Here is a 12,303-nt window from a genome sequence, read left to right as displayed (position 1 = left end):
AATTCTAGAGGTTAGGCTGTGGATTAACCACAAGCTTTATATGATACCTAAAAGCTTTAATATTTAATATTCAAGATATGTGCACGATATGTAAAAATAATGTTGTAGTCAATGTCTTACATTTATCTTGTGTTTGCTCTTTTGGAGTACATTCAATTGTCACAGTTTGTTACTCAATCAACTATATATTTTTGTGTTCTCTTATAATTTTTCTCTGTGGCTAAATTGTGAGAATTTTTTATTTAAATTCATTTCAGAGATAAATTTTATGTAAATACTTATGCAAATATTTATAACTGCACCTTTCCAAACCAATAAAAAAATTATATCTATTAATATGTTATTTAAATATCTAATATTATAAAAGGAGGTACAAAAATAAACATCATTTAAAAAAAAATAATAATACTGTTTTGATGATCAAAAGCTTATTTTTGTTTTGACTTTACTTAAATTACTAAAAATGCAAAAAAGTTTTACAAGAGGGACAATAGCTTTTGTTTTCTCGAGTAGATTTTATGCTTAGTATTTTCAGGATTTTTTTCTTTATTCTAACTGTGAGCCTGCTGCCAAATTTACAAGTCTAATAAGCAACGCCATTTTGAACTGTTCAGCGCTGCTATTGTTATAATAGATGCTGTTCAACATAAAAGCATGCTTTCCTGTTCCTGATAACACCTCAAGCACAAAATAGCTGAAAATGCTCTTACCATGAGCAGTAAAAAAAATTTGCCCCATTTTATACTAAGAAATGCTGACGAAGATGTTCATTAATCTGAATTATTATACAGAATGAGGTAACAGCCTCCCACTGAGCAACTTCCTATCTCATTTGTCAGTTCCATTACGATCACAGCGCCTGTAGTTCAGCATTTGTAAGAAAATCTCTAGAAAATAAATATAAAAGGGAGAAACAAAACCAATGAGGAAATTGAATCATTTCTGTACTGATTAAGAGGCCTGTGCCTCAGTATGCAAATAACATTGGGGTTTGACACACTGAGACACATAATGCATTTTCAATTCTTTAAAGAAATTTCACATGATGCCTCACATTAAGGCAAAGTAAACTCATTTAACCTTAGAACACACTGTTTCTTATAACAAAACATTTTTCATATAATATGAGGCCTGTGCAGAGAACTGATGACGACAAGTGGATAAAAGAACGATGAAATGATTCAGTTTTTCAGTAAAATTAATTTCTACTAAATGCCCCATTTGATTAGAGCAGACAATGGCTTACCCACTCGGCTCTGACTTATGAACAGTAACCCCCTCCAGGCTGAACAAAGTCAGCATGCCCGCAACCTTTTCAGTCATTTGCTACACTAAAATGAAATCACTGCTGTCTAAGGGAACGAGAGAGTTGACAGGAAGAGAGATTTCACAGGCCTTTTGACATAACTGGCCTTTTGCTCTGTAAACTCCATATGAGCATAATTCTCTATGGAATACGATCTCATTCAGGCTGTTGACTTTGATGATTATTTTTTTAACTTCCAAACAAAACCATAGTTCAGAGTGAAAGGGCAGTTTTAGCATTATCAAAACAACCCTTTTAACAAGTGTTGTTAGTTCACCAAAATATAAATGTTCTGTCATCATTTGCTCACTTTGATGTCATTGCAAACCCATCTCACACAAAGATATTTTGAGAAATATTTTTGTACAGCTTTTTGGTCAAGGAAAGTCAATGGGGTCCAAACAGCATTGACTGGACCCCATTGACTTTAATGTGTAAACAAACAACACTGAGACATTTGTTTGTATATATATTTCTGTGCTCCATATTTTGAGTAAGCCTTTTAAGGCTAAAGCATGTTTTTCCTTTTTATATTTCTTTTTTGTTTAACTATGCATTTGAACATATTTGGCCGTTTTTGTGGCTGGTTGACTTCACTGGAACAAAGACAATGACAGTAATGTTTCATGACATTCCCATCATTCGCTCCAAGGACTGATATTAAAAAATTCATTAGCATTTCTTATGCAATGAAATGCAGTGTAGTCAGTTCAGACATATGAGAAAAGTTTGGCATTATACTATCCATTAATTAAAACAGGCAACTGTAAATAGAACAGAACAGTGATATAACAGAATGTTATAAAAGCTAAAAAATGTTACATGTTTACACTAAACTACAAAATATATTTAATTTGACATCACTCATTACCAATCAATCTCCTTTTTTATCTCTCGATGCAGACCTGGAGAGTTATTCAAATACAATTTCACTCGAGACAGAAATCAGCATATAAATGAAAGACCAAAACGTCTGCTAGATCAGAAGGTTGAACATCAACAACATGCATGCGTCATAACTTCCATGAAATAGGCACCTGATCCTGTCAAGTGTTCCCTTTTGGAGTTCGGAAGCCTAAAAATATTTTCTAGACTCTCGTATTTGACCCAGCTCAACCTTGAGTTTTGATGCTGCTAGAAAATTTACATGAAATCTGACTCATACTAATATCTTTAGCCAGGAGAAGCTTTTAAAGAGATTAGATGTTTTTAGAGGAGAGCGAATTCCATCAAGCTGTCAGGAGTTTCTCCGGTTGTATTAAACCCTTTTATTAGGCCAAACAGACTCTGGATTTATTGATAAAATGTGGCACAATATGCTCACGACGATCCAAATTAGCTCTGTGATATTTGCCAGGACACCTTAATCTTACTCTCAGGAAAAAATAAAACAGTACTGAAGTGTCCTTGTATCTGTCTTTGCTCAGTATTATCAGAGATTGTGCCAAGCTCTTAGACTGCCAACATGAAAGAGAAACTTAGCCACTACATACTTTCGCTGTTTGACTCCGCAGGGACCCCACAAGAGTCAATTATAGTATAGCCTCCGAAGTTTAGTAATCACTTAGTATTTTTTCAAAGCCTGTAAAGGATGATTCATACCAGAGTCAGTCATGGGTTGCACTAAAAGCACACTTCCTATGACTCCAAGTACTAAAAAAGCCATCAATAAAAGTCTAGCGTGGTCAAAAATAAACACTGGACCCCAGAGATTTTTATTGTATGGACAGATATCAAAATGTCTTCTTTTGGGTTCTAATGAAGAGCAAGTTTAGAATGTAAATGAACGAGTAAATCACAGTGAAATTGGCTGAACTACCCTTTTAAGCATGGTGGAGTGTCTCAGAGTCAGCTGCCATTGAGGTAGACCTGGTTTATATTTACAAATCCATTAATTTACAGGAAATGACATCATCGGTATGCTCAACAATGTGTAAGTATGTTTTCCAGCATTTCTACAACTCTTCATCAGATTATTAAACCCAGTATATCTTAGGTTATTGCGGGGACAGTGCAGCCCAATAAACAGAGATGGTCTTTATTGCCTCTCCTGAAGCTGTCTAACATTACCTACAGGCTGTGATTTCTACTGAATCACGAGAATGTACGCACGTTAATCATCTGTTTGAAGGTCGCATGTGTCCAGCACTTGTGTTTATTAAATAGCACCTTGGCCTTCGTATGATTCATGTGGTCTTTGGCAGAGAGTCTTGAATGTCTCTTGTGCTCTTCCACCATTAGCATATGTCTAAGCACTGATCAGTCTTTTAGGGCAGCACTTGATAAATTAATTCAAGAAAATAAAGGACAAAACAAATAAATGGACAACTTACATCACTCTATTAGTTGTCATATTCACCATAGGAAAATTAAGGGGCAAACCAAGCTTCTTTATTCCATTTGAGATTCAAGAAAAAGCATTGATGCCAGCGTATAATTAACTACACAGTAAGCATTCAGCTATGCATATCTATTAAAATAACTGCTAAATGTATTTGAGATTCACTTGTTGATAATTCATTCCTGTTGTAAATATTTATTTTTCTGGAAGAATGACACACTGACACCAAAAACACTACTAAAAGTGCAAAAAACTTACTGTTACAGTTCATAGAATGGGAAGAAGTAGGCAGGAACTGGCGAACATTAAAACCATTTAATAATAAAATAAATAAACACAAAAGTAAAAAGGCAACCCCTCACAGACTGCCGCAAATGAAACACAAATAAACACTCTCGTCTTCCACTGTCGTCACATAGCTTCATAACATTCAATCACTGGAAAAAAGTCATAGCTGAAGAGAAATATAACTGCAGAACATATTATAATGGTTTTTGTACAAATATCCCAGAGGAATCCTCTAGTATTGCATAATTGTGATCTTTGAGTTACTTATGCACTTTCTAAAACATGGAGTTATAAGACATTTCTGCCTTGCTGGTGCACACATTGCCTATAGACAAAACTGTCTGAGATAATAGGAGGCGGTTCATAGGCCAAACAGCTATGGCTGGAGTAAAAATAGGTCTTACATGTTTCAAAGAGACAAGTCCCTGGGCCAAACCGCAGGTCAGAGCAATCACTCAAGATAGCTGTCAGAGCGATTAAAAGATGAAGAGAGATATGAACCTCTGTCTGCTGTCCAGGCTGACTGCACCTGATAAGAGATCAGAGCATGTGACATATGAAATGATATCAAGCCAAACTGATCAAAAATGATAGCATGTTCGTATTGAATTGAAGGGTTTTTATATATTTTTCAGCTACAGTTAAAAGGATGCATCCCCCAAAAATGAAATTTCTGTCAATATTTACTCGTGTCATGTCATGGGAATAATTAAAAAGGATAATCCATCCAATTTTTTTTGTTTGTTTCAAATCCATAGGAAGGTCTTTCTTCTGTGGAACACAAAAGACTATGATACGCAGGATGTTAATACTTTTACTTGTAATAAAAGTGAATGTGACCAGCCAACCCTATCTCACGGCGGATTCGTACTAATTCGTACGAATTAACCAAGTGGCTAAATCATACTAAATCGAATTCATACGATTTGTTCATTGCATTTAATAAAAGCCCATCAAGACGAATTCGTACTAATTCGCACAACTTAATGTATTGGTTAAATCGTACTATATCGTATGATTTGTTTTTCATGTTCAATTAGCGTGTCCCAGTCTCTCTTGAGGTATAAAAAAAAAGCCAAATGTTATTAATTTTCGTGTTTTGTAACTAAATTAAATGAACTAAACTATGAACAAAAGCATGTTTAAAATGCATTGTGGAAGAGGATTTTCAGTTAATAATGAATTAAAATGGCTTAAAATACTAAGAAAATAACATACCAGTCTGTAATGGCACTGTTTGGATATTGACATCCCCTTGGCATCAGTAACTTTCACTTAGTGAAAAGAACATGAAGATGTTCTGTCTAACATCTCCTCTTATGTTTGACAGAATAAAGTCAGTCATACAACATGAGGATTAATACAATTTTTGGGAGAAAGTCTGTATTCCTTTAATGAAAATTCTGAATAACACCTGCACTGTAAAAAAAAAATTTGTTGTTTCAACTTAAAAAAGTAAGTGTTCGTGCTGCCTTAAAATGTTAAGTTGTCTGAACTTAAATTGCGAAGTTGTCTTTACTTACGATTAAGTTGACATGACTTAAAAAAACAAGTGCAATAAACATAATTTAAGTTGCCTGAACTTAAATTGTGAAGTTGTCTTTACTTACGATTAAGTTGACATGACTTAAAAAAACAAGTGCAATAAACATAATTTAAGTTGCCTGAACTTAAATTGTGAAGTTGTCTTTACTTACGATTAAGTTGACATGACTTAAAAAAACAAGTGCAATAGACATAATTTAAGTTGCCTGAACTTGAATTGTGAAGTTGTCTTTACTTACGATTAAGTTGACAGAACTTAAAAAAACAAGTGCAATAGACATAATTTAAGTTGTCTGAACTTAAATTGTAAAGTTGCCTTAACTAAGAATAAAGCTGATAGGACTTTATAATACAAGTGCAATGAACATAAGTTTAGTGGACATGAATTGTGAAGTTGTCTTAACTATGAAAAGCTGAATAGACTAAAGTGCTTAACATTTAAAATGACAAGTTGTCTTAATGGAGGATAAATCACTTGGATTTTATTTTTCACGGTTACTATAAACATACAGTGATGTACTGCATAAACAAAAAAAGCATAAAATACAGCGTAATGCTCTGCATGAATGACACAGTATTAAGCATAGTGCTGTACTGCATAAAACAGATGTACTGCACAAACATACAGTAATGTACATTAACAATACTGTATAAACAAAACAAGTGTCTAAATTCAAACAAGATATTTTTATAATAAAGGGTTAGTTCACCCAAATAGCAAATTTATGTAATTAATAACTTACCCTCATGTTGTTCCAAACCAGTAAGACATTTGTTATCTTTGTAACACGGTTTAAGATATTTTATATTTAGTCTGAGAGCTCTCAGTCCCTCCATTGAAGCTGTGTGAATGGTATACTGTCCATGTCCAGAAAGGTAAGAAAAACATCATCAAAGTAGTCCATGTAACATCAGAGGGTCAGTTAGCATCGAAAATACATTTTGGTCCAAAAATAGCAAAAACGACGACTTTATTCAGCATTGTCTTCTCTTCCGTGTCTGTGTGAGAGAGAGAGTTCAAAACAAAGCAGTTTGTCATATCCGGTTTGCGAACAAATCATTCGATGTAACCGGATCTTTTTGAACCAATTCATTGATTCTGAACTGATTCTGTGCTAATTTTATGAGCGCAGGTAAACCGAAGGCTTGAATCAAGTGCAATAATCGCCAATGACGGCATTACGTCGCGCGCAAAAGAACCGGTGAACAATTTTCTTCAACCGGTTTATTGAATTGTATGAAAGAACTACTGGTGATCTGAAAACTGATGCAGCCGGTTCTTCACTCGTGAACAATCAGTCTTTTGTTCGTTATCTGGCTCGGCTCGGTGTTCATCTTCAGTTCTCTCTTCACAGCAGTTCAGTCAGTGTACTGTTTGAGTAAATTAATTAACACGTTAAAAAAGTTGATAGCTTAAGTCATTTGTGGATTAATGTGTATAGGAGACGCAAACTGTTTAAAACGATTTGGTTTGATTTGGTGAATTGGTTCAAAAAGATCCGGTTACATCGAATGATTTGTTCGCGAACCGGATATCCACACTGCTTTGTTTTGAACTCTCTCACAACAGAAACGGATGATGTTTTTCTTACCTTTCTGGACATGGACAGTAGACTGTACACACAGCTTCGATGGAGGGACTGAGAGCTCTCGGACTAAATCTAAAATATCTTAAACTGTGTTCAGAAGATGAACGGAGGTCTCACGGGTTTGGAACGACATGAGGGTGAGTTATTAATGCATAATTTTTTTATTTGGGTGAACTAACCCTTTAAGTTACATAAATTGTCACTGCATAAAGAACTACATTAAGAAAAAAAATCATTTAACATTCTTTGTTTTAAAACAACCAGAAATTCACCAATAAATCATGACCAAAAAAAAAAAGGCACAGAACGTATACCTTTCAGTTAAAATGCTAAACAGTTTTGCGAAAGAGTCTATTTTTCAGTCCATGCACCGTCACGGAACAGTGATCACCTCCAAGGTCAATTAAAATCTTCTGAATTACCTCAAATGTGTAGCGTAGTTTTTTGGGATAATCAATGTTAAGCGCAAAAATCAGTACAACTAGTTGAGCCACAGCATGAGGGAGGTCTTTGGCATCACTCAGGACAACTTGTTCCTCCACTACCACGTAGTAGTCAAAGGCATCATCTCCATCAGGCATTATGAGAATGCCCACATCCATTCCCACCATCACACCGTCTTCAATGTCAGTTTCCTACAGCAAGTATATTAAAACATTTACTAAGAATGTCAGTTATTTTATTGAAAGTATATAACACAATTTTTAGCCAAAACTTATGTAATGAAAATATCTTAATTCTGAGACTCGGTCTTGTTTGTATTTTACCGTTATCTACATCAAATCATTCTACATAAATGTACAAAGATTCTATGAAAATATAACCCTGATATCTGTAATACTGACGAAGGCCTGAAATCACAGTGAAATTAATAGCTGAAATTCAACTTTGGCATTTATCTCACAATTACATTACAAAACTATAATACATTTCATAGACAGGGTCCTGATTAAACATACACAGAACATTATTTTAAACCAAGGTATAATATTAACATGCAAGTCTACCTCAGCTGACTTGAAGAAATCTGATGGATCCTCGCCGAGGTAATGTGGAAGGCCTTGAAGAACAACGGCCCTTTTCATTGACATGGAATTCTTAAATAAAAGAAAAAAATGATTAGATTGATTTAGGGCAAGGCTGACAATGTAACTGCTTTATAACCATTATAGTGGAAAGCAGGGGTGCTGCAGCACCTGCTGGCATGTAGCAAATGAAAAAAAAAATGCGGGGTGCTGGTGGTGCAATGTTAAATAAACATTTTGTAACAAATTAATAATTATTGAATAAAAGGGTGCTGTTAATTGTTGCCAAAGTGTATTTAAGAAAAACATTTATTATCACTATAACTATGCAGATTAAATACATAGTTTTTTTTCTTTTGTCATTTCATTACACATAACTTTATGAACTATAATATGATTTCTTTTTAAGTGTAAATTTCTTCAGTTGTTACCAATTGCATGTCAATTGCTGTTTAATTAAACTGTTGAATTAACGGTTTAATAAAAAAAAAATTAAAAGAAAAAAAAGTTGACATGTTCAATTATTTCCCCCATGTTATATGTAAACTTCGATTCAACTCAAAGTTTACATGATGCAGCACGTCACTGATGTGAAAAAAAAATTGCAGCAATGCACAACACTAAAGATCACATTTTTAAAAATCTGTTCTTTTAAGTAAACTGTACATACATAGGCAGAAAAGAGTAGGAGCCTGTGCACAGCCTTAAAAGCTGATATTTGGACACATTTTGGGTCTTATGATGATGGAGAGAAAAGGGAAAGGAACAGTGGACAGAAAATGACATGTTAGTTGATGCGTGACTCTATAGATCCAAACTTAACCCAAACACATTTTAATTTGAAGCACACAACTAAAATACTCACATCACGGTCAATCTTGCATAGAAGACCTTTCAGTTCTGAAAATGCTGCTCAACTTGGCTCTAAACATCTGAAGGAACCTGGGTACATACTGATCCAACCCTGAGAGAAAAGACTTCATGGGGTCCTTAGATGTTAAGCGAGTGAACTCTGCTTCAATCTGTTAAAAGACATGACATTTACTTTTTTTGCATTTCATAAATTAAAATAGTTATGTGCTACATAAATTAATAGCAATGGCATTGAATAACTGCATTTATATAACTAACAATAATATAATGCCCTTAAAGTGGAGGCAGTGACCAATTTGTAAATGTGACAAATGTATAAACAATAATTCTAAAGTATTTTAGCTTCAGAAAGACTATTGTGACTAAAGAACTTAGACATAGGGGTCTAAAGGTACACATTAATTTCGAACTGTTTAGGAATGGGCCTTACAGTTCATTGTACATGTGTGCCAAATGCAAACATTAGTTAGCAGTAAGCTTGTGTTGCATGCAGAACATACTTAAATTTAGTGTTTTCACATGGACATTAAGTAACGGACTGTATGTTTGTTTAGCAAAGATTCTAAAGTAATGGCTCACAAGAAAAAACGTGGAAATGTAGCAAACATGCACTAGATTGAAGTGTTTAACCGTTACACTTGCGTCTCACATCTTTTGCACAGTCTAGCAAATTGGCATGGCAATTTCTGTAAATCCCTCATGTTCCAAAAGCACGTCTTGAAACCATAGTATTTTGCACTATGCTTAGTGCTTTTCTGAACAGTTCCTGAGCGTTGCGCCTCGCCCCACCCATGGGATTCTCTAACGTGCTCGCCTGAAGACCAATCATTAAGGGAACACTTCAAGCATTGTGCATAAATTTATATTTACCAAGTCGCTACTTGTCGCTGCCCGACGCCGGCTCACATTGAAAATGAATGACTTCCGGCCACTTTGACGCTCTCGACGGTGGCGGTGTGAACACAGTTATTGATGAAGTCATATCGCCTTTTTATATAAATGCTGTTTATCGCCTAGGCCTTCGTTAACATTTTATTACTCACCTTAAACTGCACTTAACAGATAAACAATCCCCAGAGCCAAGACAAGCACACACGAATTACCAAAACATATAGTGAGGCTGCCGCGTTAAATTGAGGAAATATCAGACGTTGCAGGTGCATTTTTAGTTCATCGTCTGTATGAAAAAAATAAGAATAATAATAATTAAAAAAAATCTTTTCTATTCTATCTTTTAATATTGTTCCTAATATTTGTCTCTAATGAATTTAACTTATTTAAACGAAAAAAAAAAATCTTCCCCCAAATTACCGATTGGTAACGTATATGTAAGGCGTTAAATGGCTTACAAATAATTTTCATTAAAATGTGTAACATTAGGACTACGTTAGTTGGCCTACTCACCCAAAACTGGTCAGGATGAAGCTCGAAGATTCAGTTAATACATTTAAAAGCAGGTTTCTGCTAACTCTAAAAGACTAACTGAACAGATAAACGCCGTTGACAATCGAGGGGAAAACTCAAGACTGGAGCAAGCACATGGAAGGGTAAACGTGAGAAAATGGCGATGGCTGAAAACAGACGTTCATCGTCTGACGTCATATATATATATATTTTAATTAATTAATAAAATTTCTAACGACAGGAAGAAATGTTTGAAAGGGAATTATTTTGCCACTGTTTAAGAATGCAAACCGCCAAATAAGCACAAAGAAGAAGAAGAAGATTTTGCCACAGAGTATTACATTTTCAATATGAAAAGCGTTAACGTCCCATGACTGGCTTACAAAGTTCAAATAATTTTTGAGCGCGAAACTGTTTAAGGCGTTGTTTATACTACAGATAGTTGATTACAGTTAATATATTAAAACAACATCTTAGAAGTGAGTACAGAAGCACTCAAAATAATTAAAAATCTTATAAATCTATTTCATGTAACGTAATCCAATATAAAACGTACCGTTCTGGTATTCACAATTATAAAAGATGATAACGTTACATATTAAACATATTTTGGAGTAACTTAACATACTCACCTTACACTGACCAATATGAAGGTCCACGGCTCAGTTAACACGATGAAAATCTGGTTTGTACTGTCTGCCAAAACAAATTCGACGGTTAAACGACTCGGGTAACGTTAACGTTGTTTGAGGAGAAACTCCAGCAAGAACATCACAACATAAAATGAGAAAATGGCGGTGCTGCAGAAAGACTCTTCTGGCTCATTCAGGAAAAATAATTTAAATTCTTTTTTTTTTTTTCTTCTAATCAATGATACAATAAATTTGATCTAATTTCCACATACAGTATTACATTTTAAATATGAAAGTTCCATTATTTGTCTTATAATGGTCACATGAATTAATGCAAAACTGAAATAAGGCGGTGGTTGTTGTTGGATTATTATCTTTAAATTTATTAAAATCATATATTAGAAGCGCGTACATAAACGTTCAGAATATTCATGTCGATCAATATTCAAATCTATTATGTTAAACATTTGACATAAATTCACAGATATTTGGCATTAATTACCTCAAATTAATCAAGATGACGGTCTGTAGTTCAATTAAAACCAAATAAACAGGTTGCCTGTTTGCAAAACCGATTTTAACTTTAAAAGAGGAAGGTTTTAGATCCTGCAGACTAGAACAAGCATTGTTAAAGTGAGAAAATGGCCTTGCTGCAGAAGGACTTTCATCCTCTGAAGTCATCCGAAAATTATATATATAGAAAGTCATACATTTTAATCTTAAAATAGCTTAAAGATTACATTGATATTTACATTTTGCGGTTTATGGACATTATATTATCAATGGCATGCATAGAAATATATAAAGTAAATGCATAAAAAATAATAACAATAAATAAAATAAAAAGTTGACAAATACAATTTTAAAATGTATCGATATTATCAAATATTAGTTAATATTAGTTTCCATTTGCACGTATTTGTATTTAAAGCTCAAATATTTGAAGCAGCTATGTTAACTGATATATCTTAGTTCAGTTGACTCATTATTTTAAGTCTGATAAGTTAAGCCAAGAAAAACTTAAATAGTTGAGTCATCTCAATAAGTTCAATCCAAATAAGTTAACTTAACTCGAAATGTTAAGTTATGATAACTAATTGGCGCAATCATTTTTTACAGTGTGTGTAAACCATTGTTTGAATGAACACATTCTGCCCTTATTGTAGAAATAAAACATGATAACAGCATCACAAGCAAACAGCTGAGTAACAGCCCCAGCAAATTAAAATTATAAATCATGTTTTTGTTTTTTTCACTTGTTCATCCAAATGTTTTGTTATTCTGAGAGAGCGCTCTGTTC

The 12,303-nt window shown here is 34.0% G+C and overlaps 1 long non-coding RNA gene across 2 annotated transcripts; it reads right to left on the bottom strand.

The window, feature by feature from the left end:
* Positions 1–5,940: 5,940 nt before the first annotated feature.
* Positions 5,941–10,527, bottom strand: LOC128013413 (uncharacterized). Of its 2 annotated transcripts, XR_008183308.1 has the most exons (5): positions 10,372–10,527; positions 8,960–9,116; positions 8,765–8,829; positions 8,077–8,166; positions 5,941–7,704 (listed from the first exon to the last, which is right to left on the bottom strand). It is a non-coding gene; the product is annotated as an uncharacterized LOC128013413 (long non-coding RNA). The 2 variants fall into 2 exon arrangements; XR_008183307.1 differs by lacking the exon at positions 8,765–8,829.
* Positions 10,528–12,303: the final 1,776 nt, after the last annotated feature.

Source organism: Carassius gibelio, chromosome B24, assembly GCF_023724105.1.
Source record: "Carassius gibelio isolate Cgi1373 ecotype wild population from Czech Republic chromosome B24, carGib1.2-hapl.c, whole genome shotgun sequence".
In the NCBI taxonomy this organism is placed as follows: Eukaryota; Metazoa; Chordata; class Actinopteri; order Cypriniformes; family Cyprinidae; genus Carassius; species Carassius gibelio.
The sequence above is the reverse complement of the archived record's forward strand: the minus strand, read 5'-3'. Positions and strand labels throughout refer to the sequence as shown.